This window comes from Ambystoma mexicanum, chromosome 4p (assembly GCF_040938575.1).
Source record: "Ambystoma mexicanum isolate Mex_15411 chromosome 4p, UKY_AmexF1_1, whole genome shotgun sequence".
NCBI classification, from domain to species: Eukaryota; Metazoa; Chordata; class Amphibia; order Caudata; family Ambystomatidae; genus Ambystoma; species Ambystoma mexicanum.
Window position 1 is genome coordinate 278,908,138 of NC_090927.1, and position 27,065 is coordinate 278,935,202.

The 27,065-nt window shown below is 46.0% G+C and overlaps 1 protein-coding gene across 5 annotated transcripts in view; it reads right to left on the reverse strand.

Moving 5' to 3' along the window:
• LOC138453201 (adhesion G protein-coupled receptor F5-like) overlaps positions 1-27,065 on the reverse strand; it is a 584,850-nt gene that overhangs the window by 215,824 nt on the left and 341,961 nt on the right. The window lies entirely within an intron of this gene.

Below are 27,065 nucleotides of genomic sequence, written 5' to 3' on the forward strand. Positions count from 1 at the left end.
GAGAATTTCATCTATAGGAATGATTTCTTCTAGTAAATATCTGAAGGTCTTTGAAGTGCAGTAATTACAGAAAGTTAAAGCAACACAGCATTTTCTTTCAATGACTTGAGGGATACAAACATTTCAACAGGTAATGTGACATGAATGATCAAACGTTTTAAATCCACTGTAAGAAGGTGGTTGTCTGGCTTGGACTATTCTGAACAAATAGACACTGCACCACTTTAGCCTTCCTTTTAGAATAGTGAACAGCGTTACTGAAGAATTGGCCTGTTTATTAATTCCAGTTGCCTTTCAATGTACCCTCTTCTTGGGTATTTCCTTGAGCAAACCATACATGCTTACTTGCGAAAGGGGTCATGACCCTCTTGTAGGACAGACTTTCTGTTAGTTTACCTTTTTTACAATGTTAACACAACTTGATCAAGGATAGGGATAAACAATGAACTTCCTCTGAGCCCAGAATACAAAATCTGGGCTGTCGTAGAGAATTTATGTCCCCTCTCGTTAACAATAAGTTGTTTGCAGGACTTGCTAGATCTCAACAGAGAATAGATTTTAGAAGAAAACAAACATGTGAAAAGTTTGGAGCATTTGATCAATTCTCTTAAATTGCATTTCATAATAAAATATGATGCATGCAGAAATCTAGGCAGGCATGTAAGAATACATGCCATTATTCAATAAATTCCCAAATTGGAAATCATTTTAAAATCTCGTTATGCAGAAGATGGGCTTGTGCCAATAAATATTGTACAATTTATTATTTCCCCTCTGTGAAGGGTGCCGTGAGCTAAAACGTGATTGTAGACTCTCCTGAGTTGAAGAAATTCCATACGACAGGATATTTGACCCATGTCCATCCTCAGTAGAGGGGCTGCCACACCCTTGCTTATATTGTACATTTGTCTTTCTCCATTTACAATCAAGAGCACATTCCAATAGTTAACACTCTGTGCTTTCTCAAGGCCACCGCACAAGTTGTTCAGGAAATATATGGCTGGGGAAGAGTTGACTACATATATCAAAAATCGACCAGAAGGACATTGTGCCGGTCCCATACAACATGGATGACTGCAAGATTTGAACTTTTCTTACTACAGCTAATGTCTCTGAGCCCCAGCAACTGGTAAAGATGGCCACTGCCAAAATGCAAGCCCCACTTGGCTCGTAGCCTGCTTTGCAGTGTGTGTCTTGTGATTGAATGAGGCTTCCAACACCTGGAGCGCTGCCTCCAAGCCGGGAGGTGCAGCCAGCACACTGTGAAGGCCTGCAGTCAAGGCTTATATCCACCATCCAGTGTCTCTGCCTGTCTCTGCCGGTGAAACAACGGTGCTCTGGACTACTACCGTCATCAAGCATCTTTTCAGCTCCTCTGCGGACAACCCACCTCCTCAGGTAAGCCTACTGTGCCTTGCTGCTCATGCGCTCAAGATTGGGGTTGTCTGTGTCCCCTTATACTCGGGTGTCCTCCATTTTGCTGCCACAACCTACCAACTTCCTCCCACCCCTACTTCCATGGCGCAATCTCTGCCCAGACGATAGGTGCCGCACTACCAGCGCACCTGCCTCTGTATTGCCTGAGTGATCTCCCATGCATTGTGCTGCCAGATCTACTCAGCTCGCTTATCCACTGCTGCACACGTCTACAGAAATGGATACCCTGGCCAGCGTGTCACCGCCAAGCCTCTTCCTCCCTGCCCTGCCTTATCTGAGCTGTGTCCCCAGAATGCATCTCTAGTACAGTCCTCATCCTTCTTAGGTGCAGACAGACTCAACTGCCACAGCCTTAACCTCCCGCCCTCCCTCAACGTGCACCTGCAAGCACATAATATTGTCCCATACATCACCAACTGACATACTAAGCCTCCCGGTGCAGCTCCTACACCATTTGCCCTGCCCCACTCCTCGCTTGCAAAGCCCACTGACCAGGCCTCAATGCAAAACATCACTAAATATGTCCGGTGCTCACATACACCCTCGCAGACCGGCTAATCCATATTGCCCCTCATGTCCAGCACTACCTAGTCGTGCCAACCCATAGCTGAACCAACAAAGACATGAGTTCCAGATCAGGACAGAAAAACCCACCAAACACCCCCCACCCCGCATTGGTAGGCACAGCACAGCCCAAACAACCAACATGGCGCTGCCTAAAACCTTGCCCCAATCACGGCCAGAACGCAAGCGCCAGCAGCTCTCAAGACATACCCCACTAGGCCTGATCTCACGGCACCCATGGACCAGCTTCCATAATGCAAACCTCCAACGCTGCACCTCCCTTTGCTACATACCCCACCATACCTCTACGCACCACGTAGGGCTTCACTATGTGCAACAAGTCAGAGCACAGTTGCAACCTCTCTACCTACGGCAACACCCTGCTCCCAATTTCAGACTACAGCTACCACCATTCCAATAGTGCCTCCTAGCAAACCACTTCAATGGTGTGCCCTCCTCAACACCAGGTCAGGTCGGTCAGTGCCCATCCACATGAAATCTTGGACCTTATCACAGCAGATGACTTGGACATCCTAGCCCTGACAGAAACCTGGCGTACCCCACTCCTGGCCCAGCCGTATCCATTGCTGTCCCCTTTGGCTATGTAATGCTCCGCTGTAACAGATCTGCAAGAAAAGGTGGCGGAGTGGCCTTTATTTAGAAAGACTCCCTTGCACTGTATGCCTCCAATCCTACTACACTCCCCAACTGCGAATCCCTATCCGCAAAGTTAAAATGCTTGCAAAATGCCACCTTCACAATCCTCCTCATTTACTGCCCACTTGACCCAATTGCTACCTTCGAGGATGACCTCACTCAGCTCATCTCATCCAACCTCAAGCTATCTACACTTCTCCTTGACTGGTTGCTAGACCACAAAAGCAACATCTCCATCTTCTCTAACCAACCATGCCCTTGGTTGGACCACCACACCATCGCCTTCACCCTGCCTTTCGGCAACAAATCCACTAAGACAAAGCCTGCCCCTTCCAGCACTTTGGCATGCAGCTCATCCCTCTCATTAACCTACCGCTCCCCTCCATACATGATCCCACACACATGGTAGATCACTACAATACCTTGCTCCGCAAGACCATCTACCACCAGGCACTGATCAAAACCAGGAAATCCAAGAACCCAGCCCATCTTAACTCCTGGTTTACCCTGGACCTTTTTGCAGCTCTCCAGCTGCAAAATGAACAGCTGAAGCCACTTGGCACAAAGACCCTAACCTAGCTAAAAAATACTCACCTCGCCAAGATGTCTCTCCACTACAAACAGCTTATCCTTAGCTCAATAGCATATACCTACAATGAAAGAATCTCCAACGCTACCTCCAGCCCTCGTGACCTTTTCACTATCCACCGGGAACTAGAAACCTCCATCCCCCCACCATCCTTCATCACAATAGACAACGCCTGGTGCAATTAGATCCAAGATACCTTTACAGGCAAAACCACACAGTTAGAATCTAAAATAAAAGCTAAGCAATCCTCTATACCAGACGCCTCTCACCCACCCTCTCCAGCCCTAAGCAACATCCCACCATTCAAGTTCCAACTGATTAACACGACTACCCTCGCCAATACCATCACTGGGCACAAACCATCATGGTGCACTGGGGACATATACCCAACCTCCCTGGAAAGGATTACGCTGACCCCTTACTCCCACTCATTGCTGCCATCATCATCTCTTCCTTTGCTTCCTGTACCATCCCACTCACCCTGAAAGAGTCCTGGATTTCACTGCTCTTCAAAAAACCTACCAGCTACCCAGCCACCCCTACCAACTATTAACCCGTCACAACAGTTCCCCACCTTTTTAAAACCATAGACAGAGCTGCCTACGTACATATCCAGTCTTTCCTAGAACACAACCACATTTTGGGGCCTTGTCAGTCAGGTTTCCTCCAAAACCACAGGACTGAAACAGTCCTCTTAGACTTAAAAAATCAGCTTGATTACACCAACGACCTCTGTCATGCCTTCATTTCCTCAACCTACTTTTCCATTGAAGCCGCTAAATGGATCGCCTCGTTCCTGGCTGATAGATCCTCTCGAGTATTTTCCGGAGAGGCTGCTGCCAAACCAACGCCTACATCCTGTGGGTACCTTAAGGCTCCTGTGTCTCCTCTACCTTGTATAATGTGTACACAAAGCCTCTGTTCAACCACCTTGATGTCCTTGGTATCTCTGACAAAAACTACACTGATGACACCCAAATCCTCATCCCCCTCACTGGTGACCACCTAAAGGACACCCTCAGAATTAATTCTATCTACGAAGCTATCCAATCCTGGATCACCTCACATAGCCTCTGCCTCAATGATGAAAAACCGAACTTCTCATCGGGCCGCCTGTCCGTCTAGACAAACTACCTCAGGCATACAAATATTTCATCATTGATGGCCACAACATCGCTGTCACCTCCTCCGTCAAGACCCTTACCGTCTACCTTGACTCCTCGTTGACCATGTCCCGCCAGGTCAACCACATTGCCTCCTCATCTGGTTATGCCAGTAAGCTCATCAACACCAGTAAACCTTTCCTCACCACTGTGAACCAACCTGAAGTGGCCCAGGCACTCATAGGGACAAAACTAGACTGCTGTAACTCCCTACTCTGTGGCACTTCTGAAGAGAACTTGCATAAATTATAAATAATCCAAAACAACGCCCCAGGATGGCACTTGACATTGGCAAATGGGACCATGTCTCTGAAGCCAGAAAAACCTCCACTGGCTCCCAGTGAAGGACATAAACTGTAGGATTCTGTCCCTCAGTCACTGCTGTCTGTCGAACGATGGACAACTCTACCAGAGCCACAACATTGAAAAACACACCTCTGCAAGGCATACAAGATCTTCCTACAAGCATTGCCCAGTCACACCTAGGTTCAAGCAGGTGGCTCCAGCTTTCCTGTCCGAGCACCTGCACTCTGGAACAAACTACCCTCCCACCTAAGAGAAAAACCTTCCTACAACGTCTTCATAAAGCAGCTCAAGACATACCTTTTCAACTGACATTTTCGCTCCTCCCCCTCCGCTTACCCCCTGTGCCACTTCTACTATGCTGAAGCTAGCACCTAGATACCCGTGAGCTATATGAGCTGCTATAAATGTACAAATAAATACAATTATTTAAATAAGTAAGGAAATACATGAGTCAATTTCCAACTGCAGTAATAGTTCATTCAAAAGTCATGGATATCTGTAGATGGATAGGCTCACAGGCCAGGTGCTGCATAAGGCCAGAGTATTGTAATACATAATGAAATCAACGGTCATGATCAGGTTCATTACTAGGAATCTCTTGACACTGCACAGAGGTAAAGGTTGGAGGAGGGCCATTATATTACAAATGAGGTAATAAGGTGCTAGTCCATTAGGTGCAGACTAGCAATACAGTTTTGCTAGATCGTTACACAGTGTGTATATGTGGGATCCCACCATGCACTTCCCAAACCTGATAATGGGAAGTGCTTGTGCAATGCTATTTCCATGGAAACATTGTACAGTGAGGAAATATCAAATGTACTATTAAGATCCTGGAAATCCAATACCATAATGTATACTTGTACGTCAATATAGTTTGACACATAATGATGGTCTTAGGTGCTGCAAGTACCTCAATCTAATTTATTATTATTATAAATTATTATTATTATTATAAACCCCCAGAAATCCACCAGTTATCATAAGCTAATCAACCATAACTCGCTCCATCAGCGTGCACTGCTAACACTAACACTCAGGACATCAAAGATGACATCAGATCTATATTTGTAACACTAATTGCCTGCTTTAAACCAGTCACACATATGTCCACCAGTCACTTGCAAAAACTCTACATATAATCCTATCAACATATTAAACTCTCACACACCAACAGCCACTTAGAAATCTTCTAGAAATATTTTTTATCTACATTCCCCTTGCTGATCCAAACAAACTGTACACACTGCTTCTATAAATGCACACATGCATTGTGCAGTAAAACAAGTGCACGAATAGAAGGAGGAGTAGGGCTTGCCAAGTGCTGATAGGAGCCCAGGAGGAAAGTGCCAAGAGAGGCCAAGGTGGAAGGCCACTAGCTAACTGCTGGGGTAGAGGAGTCCCAAGGATGGGATACACAGCTGCCAAGTGGTACACCCACAAGGGCAGTGCTAAAGGTGGAGGTGTACGGTGTGGACTACATATAAGGCCTGGAACCTATGAGGTTCATGAGGGGCTAGGCCACCAGTGTCAGTAGCAGTGGTATGAGTTAGCAGGGAAGGGATTAAATCAAACAGGAAACGTAAAACAGAGTTTGCAAAAGTTTCCAGAATTTAAGCAAGTCCAGCTTAAGTATAAAACAGCAGTAAGGCTGTTCCAAAAAGGGGCACCAGCCAAAGAGATAGACATGCCCCCTGCTCTCTGTTTCGAGTTGGAGGAGCAGAGGACTCACTCTAGCAGGGGAGTCGTTAGGGAAACAAAGTATGAGATAGTGTAATTCCAGGCCCCACAAAGCCTTCTCAATGATACAGAGGATCTTGATTTTCATCCTTACAGCCACCTGGAGCCAATGTACACATTTTGGGGCTACAGCGATACGATCCCTGGGCTTGAGACCAAAGATAAGTCTTGCAGCCCTATACTAGATTAGCCGTAGGGCGTGTATACAACAAAGGGGGAGTTTGAGGACCGACCAGCTGTTTCAGTAGTACACCCTAGAATGGACCAGGGCTCCTGAAACATCCAACTTCTGGGAGAAGGTGAGGAACGATAGAATGCCTGTAAGGAGGTGAAGCTGAAAGTGGGCCTTCTTCACAAGCTCTAAAATGTAAGGTGTAAAGGACACAGAGGGATTAAAGATGACCGCAAGGATTTTGGCCTCACAGGATGGTTTGTTTGTTTGTTTGTTTGTTTATTTATTTATAAAGCGCTCCATACCCAGAGGCAGCAGGGCGCAAACAGAAAGAATATGCAAGGCTTACAATGTTACAGAAATATACAGTTGTGTCAAATTATAGGCATATACTATAAAAAATTACAGACATGTAAAATATACAAAATCCTCAACCATAAAAAATATCAATATCTATACAGCGGTATATGAGTGTAAAATTATTTACAGAAGAAGGAAGTGGGTATGATTTTGTGTGGAGAAGATGGTGTAGTAATAGTGCAGTGTCATAAGCTTAGGTAGGCAGGTTAGTATGATACTGTAGGGTAAGTGGTACTACTAGGAGGGTGACTAGGGTTGTTGGAATTCAGATGATTGATGAAGTTCCTTCTAAAGTGTAAGTAGGGTTGGTCTGCTCTCAGGTTATGTGGCAAGGAATTCCAGAGTGTAGCAGCTTTCACTGGGAAGCTATTGCCTCCAATGGTGGAGAGTTTGAATCTGGGAATTATCAGACAATTGGAATTGATGGTTCTAGTCTGTCTAATGGATGACTTTCTCTTTAATTTGTCCATCAGATAACTGGGGGCAGCATTGTTGAGGGCTTTGTGGGTTAGGGAGGGTTAGGGTTAGGGAGGCCATCTTTAGTTTGATTTTGTTGACGGTGGAGAGCCATTTATGTTGGCGTCTAATAGTGGAAATATGCTCTTTTTTATTGATGCCGAGCGCAGCTCTCAGGGCATTGTTTTGTAGGATTTGTAGCCTTTGGGTGATAGTTTTGTTAGCACCACTATATAGAGCATTACAATAATCGAGTCTGGAGAGTATGAGGGCTCTCGCCAGGATCATGCAGCTATCATTGGACAGGAATGGTCTGCCTGCTCTTATTAATTTACAGGTATACGCAGTGGTGGATGCTAGTGAATTGACCTGTTTAGTGAATGACATAGTGGAATCCAGGTAAAAGCCAAGAGTTTTTACCTCCCAGGATACTTTGAACTCGGCATATTCAAGGCCTAATTTGTTAATATTGGCATGTGTACCCAGGATAATAAGCTCTGTCTTGTCATCATTCAGGCATAGGCCATGAGATGCCATCCATGCCTGAATGATGAGATAAACCCTGTTCACCAACTCTCTGTCCTTGTTGTGACCCCCTGAAAGTGAGAGGAGAATCTGAGTATCATCTGCATAGTTGGTGTAGGTTTGGTGAAGATGTTGTATAAAGTGGGGGAGACGCATGAGCCCTGGGGAACTCCACAGGTGATAGGAGAGGGGTCTGCTGCTGCTGAGGGAGAGAAGACTCTCATCGTTCTCTCGCTCAAAAAGGATTCAATCCATCTGATGGCTTCAGAGGAGAAGTGAACTGCTGAGTCCAGGTGTCTGCAAAGGACCTTATGGTCCACAAGGTCGAATGCCGCAGAGAGGTCAAGTAAGAGGAGGAGTGCTGTCTTTCCCTTTTCCCTCAGATCATCTATTTGGGTCTTCAGGTCAATAAGGGCTGTTTCCGTGCCGTGTAGTGGGCGGAAACCCGATTGTCTGGAGCCTAGTAGTTTGTGTAATTCAAGGTATTTTTGGATCTGTACGTAGGCCACTTTGTCCAAGATTTCAGTAGAAAGGGTACCATGGTGATGGGACGGTAATTGGTGGGGATAAGAGGATCTAGCGTCTGCTTCTTGAGGAGGGGGAGCACCCAGGATTGTTTTAAGTTGGAGGGGATGTTGCCCGAAGAAAAAGATTGTAAGAGGATTCAATTCAACACTACAGCTAAGTCAACGCCTAGTCTAGAATACTGAATGAAAACCCTTATTGATATATCTTTATGCCCAGTTCATGAGTTCTGGATGACTACCCCTGTATAACACCCCTCTCACAGAATCCCCCTGGTCCCACTGAGTCAAGAAGTAGGTTTGTTTTGCAAATTTAAAAGATTTATTTGAGAAATTAACAAATTATAGATATATCACACTTTGATAATACATTAATAATTGATAGCACACTTAGGCATATGAGCAGTAATCAGCAATAAGCAATCCTACAATAGCACAGTTCTGGTGACTTACGACTAGGAACAGGTGAATAAAGTATCAGAGAATGCTTTATGGTTTCAATGAATTGCACAGATGAAAAAGAATGCAGCACAGAAATCGACTTGATAGGACTTCACTAAAAGACAATGTAATCACTTTTCTTTGAAAATTCACTCCCCCCTTTATGCAATATAAGGAGATGGAAAGGAGAGGACACAGTTCTCAGGAATGCAATCAATACAATACGAAATTCAGTTCCCCCCCAGCAAGCTTAGAGGAAAACAGGTCGGAGTTTTAAACACAGGCCCAAAATGCTTTGAATGTGGTTTGCAAGGAAGTGAAAAATATGCTAAAATGCTTTTAATTCCCTCTAGAGGTTCAGGGTGAGTGAAATATACTTGGGATGAGTTCAGGCTCACTTTAGCAAGGATCTAGGAGTAACTAGCAGGTTAAACGAATTGTTGGCAAAGGAAAGCAATGAAGCTGCTGTTTTCACACGTGGCTGGATTTTTAACCAAATTGCAAATCGCAGTAAAATTCACGAGTGCGAGAATCGTGATTACGGCAAAAGTATAGCCCAAACGGTTCCAGAGATACGGACGATTAAATAAAGGTAGTTTTTCGGATTTGAAATTTTAAAAGTTCAAAGCGACATGTTACAGCTTGCAGCTAGAAAATGACAAGTGACAGCTTTGCAAATGACAGGTGACAGTTAGGAGGCAGTTCTGGTTAGATTAAAATAGATTGAATTATATTATTTTAACTAAGAGATTGGTTCTGCACAGTTTTGCTAGGTACTCACAATATAATTTTAAAAGGAATGGGCCTCGCCACGGATCTGGTCAACAGGTTTTCTTCACTCGCAACGGACGGTTTCTGCGCACAGCGTCTGGGTCAGCTCTACTCTGCTGGTCTGGTCTGGGTCTCTGGTTCTGATCAGGTCTGTGGGTCCGGATACAGCGTTCTCCGGTTCAGCTGGTCTCTCTCTGGATACAACACTGTTCTCTGGCAAATGGCAAGAGTTCTTGCAAAGAATTCAAACAGTTCGCCTGGCTGTGAATAGTTGCAATGATTTGAGGCCTGCTAAAGAGGGATTTAGCTTGCAGTTGACCTCTCTGCTACAAATTCTGAAGTAAAGTCTTGGTCTCTGAAGGTGGATAGATTGAAGTCTCTGTGTTGGCTCTCTGGTGGTTGATGGAGGTAAAGTATGGATTTTCCCGGCAGAGCGTCCCGCAGCAGATAGAATCGAATGTCTCTATCTGTCCTGACTGTCTGCTTTTATGTGTTTTGAAAGTGGGTGGAGAGGCTAGCTTTCTAGGCCCTACCCCTCTCCACTTGTCATTGGCCACTTCCTCCTCTTCCCCTTGATTGGGGGAATGAAATGAAGTGTCATCATAATGAGGTCTGTTTATGATACAGAGAACCCACCCCTGTCAACTTTACACACAATCTATATCTGATCCAAATACATACTTCCCCGATGGACAGTTGTTTGGCATTGCATACACACATCATGCATTTATTGATGGTAGCCCCTGTTCCAATTCTGTCGTTTCTAGGAGCTTTGGTTAAAAAATGTCAACATATTTCACTTTTTGGTCGGGTTACCAATATTGGATTTGTCCCCGCATTTACACAAATGTTCGCAAAGCATGTGGGATTGTGGAGTGTCAGATTTTTAACATACATACATTTAGAGTAATATCCTCTTTTCCACTAAAATCCCCCCTGAACATACCACCGGGTCCTAACACGTCTTCAAATGTGCACAGAAAAATCACAAGAATAATGATATCACTTATAAAATTTTCACAAGTCCGCTCTATGAATGATCCATCTTTTTAGATTTATGTTCTGGCCCCAAAGGGGTGTGGTTTCCCCCCAGCACAAGGTTGAATTTCTGGTTTTTCCAGTTCTGCCAAGCCAGCTTGCTCTCACAGCCAGTGCTCCTCCCCTTTCCTTCCAGGAGGAAGCCACTTTTACGACCCCTCCCCCAATAAAACATTTGCCTGAGTCAGGACAGGGCTTTGTTCAACTCCCTGTAGCTGCTCCACCCCTAATCTAATCAGAGAGGTGACAACTCCTTTTGGCAAGAGGAAGAGTCTCTGAGCAGGTTTTAACTCATGTGGGGGTAGATGTCAGGCAGAATTCAGTTTCATTAAGCTGGTTTCAGCTAAATGTCTCTTTGGCTGCCAGTTTTCCTGTCCAAATCAAACTTCCAATTTTTACGCATGCAGCTAGAATGCTGATTCTAAGTTTAAAACTATGACATTTAAACAATTGCAACCTATGTGACACTCAAAAGTAGGTCACTCATTTCTTTTACACATTTAGATTTTTAGTGTCTTTACTTAAACTGCTGAAATCCACAGCTCAGCCAGTTTTGCTATGAACATTATTTTAGGCTCATCCTCTTTCCAGATTTTGTATGCCCACAAGACTTTATTCTGTCAAATGTCTGCTGGTGTTCAGTGAGATTGTTGGATATTCTGCAATGTTTGCAATGGGCATTCTGAGCTTGCCTTCAGAGAAACAAAGGGTGATTTTTAAAGTGCTTTCTAGCGAACAGGCACTGCTGTTTTTCTCTTTGGCATCCCATTTCACTCATGGCTCTTCTGACCCAGCACATCCGCACCGGGGGGTGGCAAGTCAGGCGACCATTTTGGTGTGCGCACAAACTGCGCGGTTTTCATAGATTCTGGCGCACATGTGGGCTTTTTCAGCCATCTTGGATTTCCTAAGCCCACAGCACCAAATGTTGTAGCATAATAGTCCAAACGTGGGTCAGAACACCCAACAAACCCCTCCACCCGACTGCACTTGGATTGAGTCGAGGGGATGTCGGGTGCTAAGGATGTTGACCCACGTGCTGGGAGGTCCGCATCATCTTCTTCCAATTCCGCAGATGACAAAGTTCAGCATCCTTTCCTCCATCAGGGGTGGATCAGTCGGTTCTCAGGGTCCTCAATGTGCTGGTAAAACTTACCAATTATTGGATCCCCCTTCTGAGCTGTAATTAAATCAGCATCAGGGGTCTCCTTACTCCATTGTGCAGTGGAAAGATCATTGTGAGCATTTGTCTGGGACCTAGTGATAGCAGTGACCTGGATTTCCCCCAACAGGGACTCAATCTCAATTAGATCCCCTTGGATGGCCCCAGTTTTGGTCAGCTGATCAGCTAAGTCATTTCCAGTTTTGTCTGGTCCCTCTACTTTGGAATGACCCTTGATCTTTTTCCAGTAGATGGTCATCCCATTCGATGTGACCAGATCATCAATGTTTTGGATCAACTTCCCATGTTTCAAGGGTTTGTTGTTAGCACATAACATGCCTCTGCTTTTCCAATTAACCAGGTGCTCCACGAACCCGTTCCGTACATAATCCGAATCTGTGATATTAACCAGTTCGTGGAGTTGATGCTGGACAGCAGTGAGGATGGCCTGATGCACAGCCATCAATTCTGCCACCTGACTACTTCGGGGACCAATTTTGTATCCAGCGGAGGGTTCTGGGGACTCATTCACCCATGCATTCCCTACGCCGGCCACCAGTTCTTTCTCCCCGTTGTTGTCAACATGGTAAGAGCATCCATCCACATAGACAGTGGGCATTCCCTCACACTTGTCTTCTTCAAAGACTTTGTGTGGGGAATTAAGGTATGACTCCGTGTTGTCCTTGATTTTTAGACTTTTGTCCTCGAGACAGTTTTCTCTAGCACAATCATGCAAGTCAGCCAGAACGTGCGCGAGGGGACTCTTCTTGTTTTGGCCATATCTGACCTCCACAGGAAAGCCTTGCATTGACAGAATCCAGGAAGTAATTTGGGAATTACTCACATTTCCGGCCCGGATTCTGTCACTTTGGAGATATTGCATAGGCTGGTGTGGGGTCTCCACTATGATGTGTTCCCCCTGGATAAACGGGCGGTAATTCTTCAATGCCCACACCGTTGCCAGGAGTGCCTTCTTACAATCGTTGAATTTTTCCTCCACAGAGGATAAGGTTTTGCTCGCATAGGAGATTACTTTATTGACCTTGTCATGCTTCTGGTATAATACTGCCGTCAAGCATGTATTAGAGAACCCCTTCTCCAGGAAGAACTCCTTGTTTCTGACAGGGTAAGCTAGGCAAGGCGCTTGTGAGAGGCTTCTTTTGAGTTGTTTTACCACCTCGGCTTGTTCTGGACCCCATTCCCACTTGACCCCCCCCTTTAAGATAGGAATCAGGGGTCTGGTGATCTCTGCGTAGCCCTCAATGAACTTTCTGCTGTAATTAGTCAGTCCAAGGAGGCTCCTTAGTTCCCGCAGAGTTGTGGGGTCTTTCAGTTTCTGAAGTGCTTCCACTTTCTTTTCCTGGGGACAGAGACCCTGAGGAGTAATCTCATGCCCCAAGAAATTAACACGGGTTCTACACCACTGTGCTTTCTGAAAGGAAAGTTTTGCTCGGGCGACCCTCAACTGGGTCAGAACATAACGGATCTCCGCTATGTGTTCCTCCACAGATGAACTTTTGATGAGGACATCATCTACATAAGCCAGGTTACCCCTCGCACCCAGGTCGGGCATGGCCTTATGTAGGAAAATGTTGAATTCATTGCCGGAGTTGAGGTATCCGAAGGGAGTCCGGGTCCATGTATACTGCTGGCCCCCAAAGGTAAAAGCCAGTTTGTATTGGTCCTCCCTGCTGACAGGCACGGTCAAGTATCCATTGGTCAGGTCTAGTACAGTGAATACCTGTGACCCCTGAATCTGGGCCAAGGGCTAGCCCTTGGTCAATGTAGGGCAGAGGCCATCGGGAAGTATGGACCCGTTTGTTGAGCTCCCTGAGGTCGGCGCAGAGTCTCCACTGGCCGTTTGGCTTCAATATTCCCAGCACCGGATTATTGAAGGTGCTGTGGACTGGACGGATTATTCCCCGGGACTCAAGGTTCTTAATTATTTCAGTAAGGGACTCCATTGATGCGAGAGGCAAGCGATATTGCTTCACAAACACTGGAGTCATGCCAGGGTCCGTGGGGATTGTTGTTGTGTGGATGTCGGTGCGGCCACAGTCATATGAGTCTACCGCAAAGAGATCTTGGAAATCCAAGAAAACTTGTTTAAACTTTTGCTTCTGTTCCAGAGTCACACAGGCATCAGCTAGGTTGACTCTCTCTTCCACCATCTGCCTGAAGCCTGGAAAGACTTCTGGTTTGGCTATCTCAGCGGCCTCCTCCTGGGTGGAGAAGTCCCTGGTCAGAGTGCTGATTTGGACTGGAGGCCTCAGGTGGGAAAGGCAACCCTCATGGACCTGGAAAATCACCTCATCCCTCCTGAAGTCACAAGTCACATCTTCCTTACCATAAGGGCAAGAAGTGTACACCAGGAAGTTCCCCCCCATGGCGGGTAAAAATCCTGTCTGGTGTTGTATTGTCCTCACTGTCACTGTCAAAACAGGCCTTGGGGATTGGTCCTAACAGTTCATTTCCTAAATCGATGGAAAAATGTCGGTCATCAACCGCCATTCCAATAATGGTGCCTGCGGCTAGAGTAATACTCTTTAAGTCGCTGTTATCCACCTCTATTAGAATGGTGTCATGTTCTATGTTGACTAATGGAGTTGGGTTTACCCCCAACCCTTGCTGTTGGAGAGAAGCGTTTAGATGTATGTAAGCATCAGGGTTTTTCAAATGTTGTCCTCTTTTAACTTTCACTTCCAGGGAGAATGGTCGGGTCCTTTCTGGGATGGTGACTTCCTCTTTGATATGAATTTCAACTGCATAAGGTAGCAATTGAGCTGACCTAAATGCTTTTTCTGGATCATCAAAGCCCATGGGATTATCCGCTAATCGGGACCAAGCTTTGAAGTTTATTAGGTCCAAACTAATGGCAAAGCGATTGAGAATGTCACTGCCTAAGTAAAAGGCGGCAGAGACGTCTCGCACGACCCAACAATTATGGACTATGCTCTTGTTGCCAATGGAGATTTTGAGCATACACCTGCTTGGCAGGAGATGTTTGGAATTGGGTGCTTCCAGGTCCATTTCCCATTTGTCTATCAGTTTGAATGTGGGAATGGCTGGATCTTTTGGGAGTTGGCGGAACATGGCTTCACTGATGAAGCTCTTACCGTTGTTCACACACACTCGAGCGAGAACAGAGTCCTTCCCATCATTTAACTGGACAGGGATGAACAACTGCTCTCCAATTTGCTGAATATCAGCCAGGCTCTGAGCTGATTTCACATCTTTCTGGACTATAGGAGTGGGAGTTTCTGATTGTGGATTAGTAAAGAATTTCAGGGTGTTTCCTTCCAGTGTGGAATACCACCTTAAACTGGAAGGAAGGTTGATTTTCAGAAATAGAGAGGACCCCCCATCACCAGTATGTTGTCCTACTGCTATTACTGTCACGTCTGGAATTTGGTTGTTCTGGAAGTGGAATTCTACTTGGTCAGATTTTTGTTCAACCATGTGGCAGGTGCCGTTTAAACTAACATGGTTGACACTCTGTTTTAATTGTATTGGTCAGCTAGTCTGGGTCCAGAGGACCTTGTTTACACAATCTATTAGGGGTGACAACCTTCTCAGGAGGTCATTCCCTAGTAAACAAGGGGTGCCCTCTGGAGTCACTACTATGACCAGGTGTTTCACCTTGTGTCGCCCAATCTTAATGTCCAAGTCTGCAGTTCCCTCAACCGGAATTTCCTTCCCGTCAAAGTTCTGCAGTTGTCCAGGAAAAGAGGTGAGAGGAATACAGTAATTCTCCCCCCTTCCTGCATTTAGTTCCTCAAAGGCCCTTTTGGACAGAAGGGTAGCTTGGGATCCAGTGTCCACCAGTGACAACATTGTACCCTGCCCCTGTACTTGTACCGGGGCATAGTATCTTCCCTCCTTCTCCTCAAGGGGGCACAGATAATGCGCATTTTTGGACAACTGGTGGGCTAACTTTTTGGTTTTGGACATTGCTAGCGAAGAGATTTGGGCAGAATTCTGTGGAGAGCCTTGGGAATCTGAAAGAAAAAGTTGGCAACTGGAGATCAGAGCCATTGTGGGTTCCCCTGGTTCCGGTTCTGGGCCGCCCCCCCCTTCTTGGAGGCAGTCACCAGGATGGGTTTGAACCAGGGGATTTTGGTATTGTGGGTTCTGGATGATGGGCGGCGGTAGCTCAGTCTCCATATCTCCCCAGTCTGAATTGGCATCCCTTGGGACCCATTTTTCCTTGGGAGGAGTTCCCCCATCTCTGAAGGAGAAGGTCCTTTCCCCAGGATCCTCTGAGGATCCCTCTCCCTCAAATTGGAAGACCTGTACCTCCTCCACAAAGTGGGTCTGTTTGGGTCCTTTGTTTCTCCTACCCCCCCTCTGCTCCTTGGGAGGCAGGCTTTCAGGGGCAGGAGATTTTTTTTCCGGTTCCTGGTTTTCCAGGGGCTGTTTACAAGTTGGGAAGGAAGCTTCCTCCAAGGCTTTAATCCCCCCTTCCCCTTGTGCCTCCTCCCTGGGAACCGGTGTGTTATCGGGGTGCTGCCCCCGTCATTGTTCTGGAGCACCAGGTCCAGAGTTTGGGGCATTCTGCGGTGGCATGCTCATCTGAGGGTTCTGTTGAGCCCTCAGTATGTGACCCAGATCCCGTGCCATATTTTGGACCTGGCGCTCTAACTGGGAAACCCGCTCAGGCTGATACGGGGCTCTATTTTCTCCCCTGGGCTGATCCAGGGAAGGGTAGCTATCCCTTCTCTGGTAGTACCCCTGGTTGGGAAGATTTTGGTACCCCTCCACCCTTGGCCTCCCCTCTCCCGGATTAGGTTGTCTGGGTTCAGGGAATTGGGGAAAGAAGGATGGATGATTTTGGGGTTGGAAGTTGGGTGAATACCTGGGGAAAAAGTTCTGCCCAGGATTTGGAGAATTTCTGCCCTCCGGTGGGAAGTTAGGAGGGAAGTTCACTGGGTTAGGTGCTTGGCTGGATCCCCCCCCTTGGGCTGGAGGAGTCCACACATAACCCAGGATGGGTCGATTTCCCTTGTAACGGGGACTTACATAATCAGGAGAGCGAGGGACCCCATTTGTGGGGCTGCCTCCTTGGCTCCCTGTCTGTGACTGGCCCGAGGACCTTCTGGGCCTATCATTATTAGGTGCAGGTAGTTTTTAGGCCCCCCCATCTCCAAATCCAAAAGGGGGGCAACCTTTACCTCTGCCACCTTGGCAGCAGCAGGGGTGCTGTTGGTTTTGGGGTTTTTGGGCTGGTTTTTGTTTTCCACCGGTTTCTGCACCTCGTAGATGCGTGTGGCTTGTTCAATGACCCATTCTAAAGTTCTTTTCTCATGAAAATCTCTCATGAGCTGGGTCATTATGTATTTGGGCAAGGCATGGAAAAAAGTATTAACAAATTCTCTGCTGTCCGTGCGCACCCTTCTGGTGGTCTGCGCAAAAGCACGCTTTAATTCTTGCACAAACTCTTGTGGGGCCTGATCCTCCCCACATTGCAAATTGTAGGCCGCCTTGCGAGCCTCTTGAGGATTTCGGTGCACAGAAAAATGTTTCAAGATGGCCACCCTGTATGTGGACCACCTTAAATGATTTTGGTCCTCCAGCCCCGCAAAGAAACTGGAGTATTCTGGTGAGAAGGTCCACTTTACATATTGAATACAGCTTTGGCTGTCCTTCAAATGAAAAGTCTCCATCATTTGCTCATAGAACTCCAAGTGTTCCCAAACAGAATACTTGGCGTTCTTGTGATAAGGCGTGATGACACTCCTTATTGCCTTAATCTGTTTCAATGGGTCCTTAAGCAAGGCCCTTTTTGCCTTATTGGCCTTTTTGGTTTGGGTAACCCTGGTCCATTCATCCTCTGACTCAGAGGCACTGCTCCCAGAGGTTCCTGTCTGATCTTCCAGGTTTTCCCGGATTCTGCGAGCCTGGGAATGGCTGGCAGAATGTGGGGACCTGGTCTCCTGTGCCGTTCAGAGGAGTCTTCAGATTCCTCCTTGCTGCCAGGATTTGATGGGTACCCCCCCCCCACTGACCTAACTGGGCAGAAGTTTTCAGGATGCCCTTAATGGGCCTATTCTCCTGGGGTTACCCACTAAATTGCACTGTGCTTGGGTGCCCATACCCGGATGCCCGCCCATCCATTCCTGGGAGGTACTGGCCTATGAGCCCCATGCTTCTGGCTGGATAGTAATCTGCCATCCCTGTGGCCCGGTGCTCATGTGCGCCAGGGGACAGGGGGGTGGCAGAGTCCAGGGACTGAGAGAGATGAAGGCCTCTGGTACTAGGGCTCCTGAGGTTATGCTCAGGAGTTTCCCTTTCCAAGCGAACCTGGTCTCTATCCGCCCCTGCTCCCTGTTGCAATGCAAGAGCCTGCGCCTTCAGTTCCTCAGTTAAGGCCTTACTAGACTCTATCAGTCTCTCCTGCATCGCTACCTGTTGTTGGAGCCTATCATTGTGCTGGCAGAGAGCCTCATTCTCTCTCTGCGTTTCCTGATTGGTCCTGGAGCACTGGGCCAGTCATGGCTGCAGGAGGGTTACCTCCTGAGCTGTGTCCCTATTGGCCTGCTCCTTTCTTGCTGGAGCATCCTCCACCTTCCTGATGTGCTCTAACAAGTTATGGTGTTCTTTTTGGAGGTCACCCAGTCGCTGGAGGGCCAGGTGATTTTCTTCCATTTTCCTTTTTAAGTGGCAGACTTCCTGGCCTAAGGTATCCCTTTCCTGACTAAGAGCCTGCATCTGTGCCGCCAGGTCGTCCCTTTGCCTTTGGAAGGCACCAGTTTTCCGGCGCTCCTGGTCAAACTCTGCCTGGGTATCCAGGTCTTTCAAAATCAGTTTATTGCTCTCTGCCTTCTCCCTATCTAGGTGGCTTTGCAGGGTGACTACCTGCTCAGCACATGCCCTATTGAAATCTAACTGTTGCTCCAGCTTTTTCTGGCTCTGCAGTAGGGAGTCCAAACCTTCTTGGTACTCCTTCTGCAAGGCCAGAAATCTGGTATCCTGGTCCGCCTTTTCCTGTTGCAGCACATCCATATCCTCCTTTATTTTAGTGATGTACCGTCTGCTGTCATTTTCTGACTCCTGGCTCCTGAGCAGCCTCTGCTCAGAAGAGTCCAGATCAGATTGGGCCTTCTGTAGTGCCAGCAGTTGCCTACTCGCCAGATCTTGGCCTTCAGCACATTTGTGCTGCATGGCTCCCATATGTAAATATAAATATGCCGCTACCCTGGCAATCTTGTGGTGCTCATCCTTGGCCTTAGGGGCCAAATATAGTTCACTCAGGGCCACATGTACGGGACCCTGATCTCCCCATGTATCTGACCCTGTTTCAGTGACCTGTTGCGCGATTGCCTGCAACCAGACCGTTTGGTCCTGATGAGTCCACTCACCTCTCACAAATAGCTTATGTAAGAAGTGTTCTCTGGCTATTTTCATATCTACCAAGGTCGTCATTCTGGAATTTGAGTTCCTTCCTGACTTACAGAAGTTTGTATTTTATTTTTGCAAAACAGACCTTTTCCTTAGAGCGTTCCTTTGAGGAGTGCTTTACAGCGTAACACAGCGTGGTGATCCGACCGGATATGTGTATCTGGTCAGCTGGCACACTGTATTAATCTGCACAAGTGATAGATCTAACCCAGGTGATCCCGGACGAGCCCCCAATTTGTAAGAGGATTCAATTCAACACTACAGCTAAGTCAACGCCTAGTCTAGAATACTGAATGAAAACCCTTATTGATATATCTTTATGCCCAGTTCATGAGTTCTGGATGACTACCCCTGTATAACACCCCTCTCTTAGAATGCCCCTGACCCCACTGAGTCAAGAAGTAGGTTTGTTTTGCAAATTTAAAAGATTTATTTGAGAAATTAACAAATTATAGATGTATCACACTTTGATAATACATTAATAATTGATAGCACACTTAGGCAAATGAGCAGTAATCAGCAATAAGCAATCCTACAATAGCACAGTTCTGGTGACTTATGACTAGGAACAGGTGAATAAAGTATCAGAGAATGCTTTATGGTTTCAATGAATTGCACAGATGAAAAAGAATGCAGCACAGAAATCGACTTGATAGGACTTCACTAAAAGACAATGTAATCACTTTTCTTTGAAAATTCACTCCCCCCTTTATGCAATATAAGGAGATGGAAAGGAGAGGACACAGTTCTCAGGAATGCAATCAATACAATACGAAATTCAGTTCCCCCCCAGCAAGCTTAGAGGAAAACAGGTCGGAGTTTTAAACACAGGCCCAAAATGCTTTGAATGTGGTTTGCAAGGAAGTGAAAAATATGCTAAAATGCTTTTAATTCCCTCTAGAGGTTCAGGGTGAGTGAAATATACTTGGGATGAGTTCAGGCTCACTTTAGCAAGGATCTAGGAGTAACTAGCAGGTTAAACGAATTGTTGGCAAAGGAAAGCAATGAAGCTGCTGTTTTCACACGTGGCTGGATTTTTAACCAAATTGCAAATCGCGGTAAAATTCGCGAGTGCGAGAATCGTGATTACGGCAAAAGTATGGGCCTCGCCACGGATATGGTCAACAGGTTTTCTTCACTCGCCACAGACGGTTTCTGCGCACAGCGTCTGGGTCAGCTCTACTCTGCTGGTCTGGTCTGGGTCTCTGGTTCTGATCAGGTCTGTGGGTCCGGATACAGCGTTCTCCGGTTCAGCTGGTCTCTCTCTGGATACAACACTGCTCTCTGGCAAATGGCAAGAGGTCTTGCAAAGAATTCAAACAGTTCACCTGGCTGTGAATAGCGGCAATGATTTGAGGCCTGCTAAAGAGGGATTTAGCTTGTAGTTGACCTCTCTGCTACAAATTCTGAAGTAAAGTCTTGGTCTCTGAAGGTGGATAGATTGAAGTCTCTATGTTGGCTCTCTGGAGGTTGATGGAGGTAAAGTATGGATTTTCCTGGCAGAGCGTCCCGCAGCAGATGGAATAGAATGTCCCTATCTGTCCTGACTGTCTGCTTTTATGTGTTTTGAAAGTGGGTGGAGAGGCTAGCTTTCTAGGCCCTAGCCCTCTCCACTTGTCATTGGCCACTTCCTCCTCTTCCCCTTGATTGGGGGAATGAAATGAAGTGTCATCATGATGAGGTCTGTTTATGATACAGAGAACCCACCCCTGTCAACTCTACAGACAATCTATATCTGATCCAAATACATACTTCCCCGATAGACAGTTGTTTGGCATTGCATACACACATCATGCATTTACTGATGGTAGCCCCTGTTCCAATTCTGTCGTTTCTAGGAGCTTGGGTTAAAAAATTGCAACATATTTCACTTTTTGGTTGGGTTACCAATATTGGATTTGTCCCCGCATTTACACAAATGTTCGCAAAGCATGTGGGCATTAGGTGGTGGAGTGTCAGATTTTTAACATACATACATACATTTAGAGTAATATCCTCTTTTCCGCTAAAAACCCCCCTGAACATACCACCGGGTCCTAACAAGTCTTCAAATGTGCACAGAAAAATCACAAGAATAATGATATCACTTATAACATTTTCACAAGTCCGCTCTATGAATGATCCATCTTTTTAGATTTATGTTCTGGCCCCAAAGGGGTGTGGTTTCCCTCCAGCACAAGATTGAATTTCTGGTTTTTCCAGTTCTGCCAAGCCAGCTTGCTCTCACAGGCAGTGCTCCTCCCCTTTCCTTCCAGGAGGAAGCCACTTTTACGACACCCCCCCCTCCCAATAAAACATTTGCCTGAGTCAGGACAGGGCTTTGTTCAACTCCCTGTAGCTGCTCCACCCCTAATCTAATCAGAGAGGTGACAACTCCTTTTGGCAAGGGGAAGAGTGGCTGAGCAGGTTTTAACTCGTGGGGGTAGATGTCAGGCAGAATTCAGTTTCATTAAGCTAGGTTTCAGCTAAATGTCTCTTTGGCTGCCAGTTTTCCTGTCCAAATCAAACTTCCAATTTTTACGCATGCAGCTAGAATGCTGATTCTAAGTTTTAAACTATGACATTTAAACAATTGCAACCTATGTGACACTCAAAAGTAGGTCACTCATTTCTTTTACACATTTAGATTTTTAGTGTCTTTCAGTCCAAATTTACTTAAACTGCTGAAATCTACAGCTCAGCCAGTTTTGCTATGAACATTATTTTAGGCTCATCCTCTTTCCAGATTTTGTATGCCCACAAGACTTTATTCTGTCAAATGTCTGCTGGTGTTCAGTGAGATTGTTGGATATTCTGCAATGTTTGAAATGGGCATTCTGAGCTTGCCTTCAGAGAAACAAAGGGTGATTTTTAAAGTGCTTATCATGCGAACAGGCACTGCTGTTTTTCTCTTTGGCACCCCATTTCACTCATGGCTCTTCTGACCCAGCACATCCGCACCGGGGGGTGGCAAGTCAGGCAACCATTTTGGTGTGCGCACAAACTGCGCGGTTTTCATAGATTCTGGCGCACATGTGGGCTTTTTCAGCCATCTTGGATTTCCTAAGCCCACAGCACCAAATGTTGTAGCATAATAGTCCAAACGTGGGTCAGAACACCCAACAAGATGCATTTATGAGTTTGGAAATGAAGGGGATAGCTCTCTGGCTGCATCCTTGATTATGTGTGCAGGACAGATGTCGCCTTTGCAGTTCGAGGGTTTAAGTGAGAGTATGATTTTCTCAACCTCCAGGATGGTAGTTTTAGTAAAGGAGAATGTGTTGGTCTGTGGGCTAGGTATAGCGTTGGGCGGAGGTGTGGGCGGGTTGGTAAGGTTTAAGGAGTCTTTTTTTAGTTGAATTTTATTTTGTAGGGTATTTATTTTGTTTGCTAATGCCTGTTGGATATCTGCACACCAGGTCTGATCCTTGGTGCAGGTGTCAGATGTGGCAATGGGTGACTCAAGTTCCTTCACTATGGAGAAAAGCTCCTTCATGCTTGAGTTGGAGTTGGCAATGCGGTTGTTGTAAGAGTTCCGTTTTGCTAGACAGATTTCAGCTTTATACTGACGTGAGATGGTGGTTAGAATGGCTTTCTTTCCGCTAGATGGGCATAGTTTCCAGGCGGATTCACATTTTCTCTTTTTTAAGCGGAGGGCCTTGAGTTCGGGTGTGAACGATTTGTTTAGATGAGTTTTGGGCTTACTGGTACGAAGTTTAAGTGGGGCAATTTTGTCCATAGTATTTAACATGATTTTGTTGTATTCGTGAACTAGTGTGTTAGGATTTAGATTGGCTGGCAATGCATTTAGCGTTGGAAGGATAGCTGGGATAATTTTTTCCACTGTTATGTTTTTCCTATTTCTTGTTAGGCAAGGTGATGCCAGTGGCACAGTTATGGTGGGTGGTCTGGAGGTCAGTAGATTAAATGAGACCAAGGAGTGGTCAGTCAAGGGTAGTGGTGTGATGGAGGAGATGACCGCTGAACAGTTAACATCAGCGACCCAATCTAAGGTTCTTCCCTTCAGGTGGGTGGGCGAATTGACTTTTTGTGAGAGTCCGAGTGAGGAGATAGTGTTGGCTATGGTAGATGCATGTGTGTCTGCTGGATTGTTAAGTTCTAGGTTGAAATCACCTAATAGCAGCAGTTGTGAGGTTGTTTTGTCATTGTTGGTTAGTAAGCTGTGCAGATCCTCCTCGAAAGTCCCAAGCGGGCCGGGTGGTCTGTAGACCAGGTGGATGGTGAGAGATTGAGTGTTATTTATGGGGAGTTTGGCGGTGAGGGATTCGCACGATTGCAGGGTTTGGGTGGGGGCTAGCCTAAGAGCTAAGCTTTCTTTGGATATGATGGCAATGCCACTGCCACGGTTAGCCACCCGGTCCTGCCTGGATATAGTGTAACCGTTTGGGATGGCCAACATTAGTGACAGACCTGCTGCATTGTGTAGCCATGTTTCTAATTTAGCTTCAGTGATTAGATCTGCTATATCAAGGGCATGTGCGACTAAAGATCTTGTGTTGAGGAGAGCTCCTTTGTAGGAATGTGCCTCCGTTTTTAATATGAAGTTCGTATGAGAGATTGCTTTAGACTTAGTTCTGGGAATGGTAGGACTTTTGGTGGCAGGAGGGACAGACGGGTAGTTTGGGGCATTAAATTCTCTAGTATACTAGCCTTTGGTTTCATGTTTGGAGTCGAAGAGGAATCTTCGAGGCGGCTCATACAATTTAGTGAGTCTAGCACGTAGTTTGTTGTTTCTCTCAGTGGTTGAACTAGGCCGGGAAGCCAGAGTTGCTGGTCCTGACCTGCAATAATGCCTTGAACAGGAGGGGTCAGAATGATAGCTGGCTATATTTGATGCATTGGGTGGAACGGATACTATCACAAAGGGAGAGGCTCCTAAATAAGTATCCTGACTGAGAATATCAGGGGATGTGAGCGTGGCCAGCGCACAGAAGGTGAATAATACAGTTAGCATTTTCTGCAGATCAACTAGAGTTGTATAAGGAGAGCAGGTATAGCAATATAGATGCTATCTAAATTAGGGTGAAGGGGTCTAGGCAGATCAGGTGGGGGGAGGATGACAGCCTATATATCAAATTGCAAATAGGTGAAGTTCAAAGCGCAGTAATGGGTCAATTCAAGGCGCAATATCATGGCAATTCAGAACGCAACAACATAGAGATTCAGAGCGCAATAATATGGCAGTTCAAAGCACAATAACATGGCAGTTCAACTTGCATAAACAAGGCAATTTGGCGCTGTGACTATATGCTTGAACCGCCAGTTTTTACAGAGAAGTAAGTTCTATGCATCTATGTGCGCAAGTCAAGCAGTGTTGCATTCATGGGGAGGATACACAGTCATTAGGCACAAGGCAATAGTCAGTGAATCGCGATTGGCTGCACGCTCCACTGCAAATTGTGGTGGGTGCTCATGAGGACTACCGTGGCATGTTGGTGCCGCGGGCCGAAGCTGATGGTGCGCAGCAATGATAAGGAGTTGCTCAGTAGGGCATGGTTCAATGGAGCCTGCAATTGGGAGCACCACAGTAGTTACTCGCATGCAGAGAAGGTCAACAAGTGCACTGAGAGAAGGCGTATGCAGTACATATATGCTGAGAGCACAGGTACAGAACACAGAACACAAGTAGGTGTATTTACGAGTAGCTCATGGAACGTTAGGCATAGCGTTGGTGTAGTGTGGTTGTACAAGCGTGTACAGATATTAAGATAGCTTGGAGGGCGTAATGGTACATGAAAACAGTGTGCGAGGCTCCCGGAGGAAATCGTGCACGAGGCTGTTCAGGGTGGGTACGTGCACTCATAGAAATAGTGGGTAACAACTTAGATCTACTAATGTAGTTGAAACAGTTATAGATATGTCTCTGAGGTTAGTTAGTGAGATTCGAGGGCCCAAAGAGGGCGATGTGAAAAACCTAAGGGCTTTCAAACCTTACTCCCCGGGGATCTCCTACACAGGTGGCCAGGGAAGGGCCATTGCTCTTGGATCCTGACCCTGGGGCGGACTAGAAAGGGAGGACTAACTGGGTAGAGGGTCCTCGGGGATTGAGATGGGAGTGCCTAAATGTCAGGCATGGTATCCCCACTTTTCTGACAGTGATCTACCCAACTTTCCTTCCATTCTAGTGGAACACTACAACTCCCTTAATTCCTGTTTTCCCTCTGACTGCCAAAGTACTGGGACAAGGAAAAGGGCACCTGGAGTGCTACAGATTATCCCTATAGACAACATGGGAAAAACAAAGGCAACCAACTTTAGAGAATAGCAATGTTCCACTAATAGAGTCAGGCAGGGCTAGACAACTACTCACACCTGACTCAAATTAACTTTTTCACCAAGTATAAAATGTGGGGGCAAAAACAGCATTGTGAAGGAGTTTGGGATGCTGGATGGTCCACGGAAGCAGAGCAGGTCCTGAGAGGCTGGGAGAGGACAGAGAGTGAGAACGCTGGCCATGTGTGCAGAGAGGGTTGCAGCGTGGTGAGGAAGCTGTACCTCCAATGAGCCTGGAGGGAGAAAATTGTATCTGGCCGGACCCAGGGGTGACAGAGGGACAGCAGGTGAGACCCTGACTTGACTACAAACACCTTTTTGTTTAAAGTAAACAGATAAGGAGGTGCAAGTTGTGTCTGGAGAATGCTGAAGCACAACATTATGGAACTTGAAGTTTAGGAGAACAAAGTCTATCACATCCGTGGAATCCTTGATAGAGAAAAGGAGACCGGTGTGTGAAGGCATGAATGTTGAAAGAAAGTGGCAAGGAAAGTCTCCTGAAAGTGAAAATAAAGGAAAAGTGCTGCTGAGAGGAGGAAACAAAGTGGCGTCAAAATATAAGAAATGTTGAAAGGAAAGGATACTGTCAAGGTCCGGCTTGACTGAATTCCACAGGAGCTGATGCTGGCCCCACAGACCCTCACCAGGAGTCACCTCTCAACCCTTAAGTATAAGCTGAGCTGAAAACCCCAAGAAAGGGAAAGGGGAATTTGGAGAAAATAACAACGGCGACACTGCAGCCCTGCAACCTTCTGGTAGGCTCTGGTATCTGTAGTAAACAAATACACCTGGTTACTTATATGATAATATAAACTTCTTTTCTAAAATTATTCTAAACAAACTCTAAACTCTTTACCTCTTAAACCTCAGTAAAAGACTTAGAGGCTAATTATCTGTGTGGAATATCTTGTAAATAATATCTTGCTTAGTGCATATAGTTCAAGCCACTCAAGTCTCTTTAGAATCCTAAAGTGATGATCCTTGCAAACACCTTACAGACTTAGATATTCTTCTTGCTTTAAAGTTCTTTTCACTCTATGTAGTTTTTAATGCTTTTATAAAGTGCAGTCTTTCTCTGAAGTATTGAATTCCATTTGCATAAGTTACATTAAATAGATACTCTTTAACTTTCTGGAATGCTGCTTTCCTTCTGCGTGTGAATTGTTTCCTTATTTACACATAAAAATGTATAGTTTCTTTCTTGATAAGCGTATGCGTTAAACACGTGAAATCAGAAGACGTGAAGAAATGTCCTCGCGTTTAAAATGCACACGCGCATCTTAACAAAACACGCATGTGTGAAAAAATACGTAAACGCGATAAAAATAAGACACCCTAGTTAAAATGGACTCGCGCTCTATCGCTACCAAACACACGCGGAGAAACGAAACGTAATTCACGTAAAATAGTTCACGCGTTAAAAACAACTCGCGCTTAATTAAAGTGGACTCGCGCTCTATCGCAACCCAACACGCGCTTTCTTATGAAA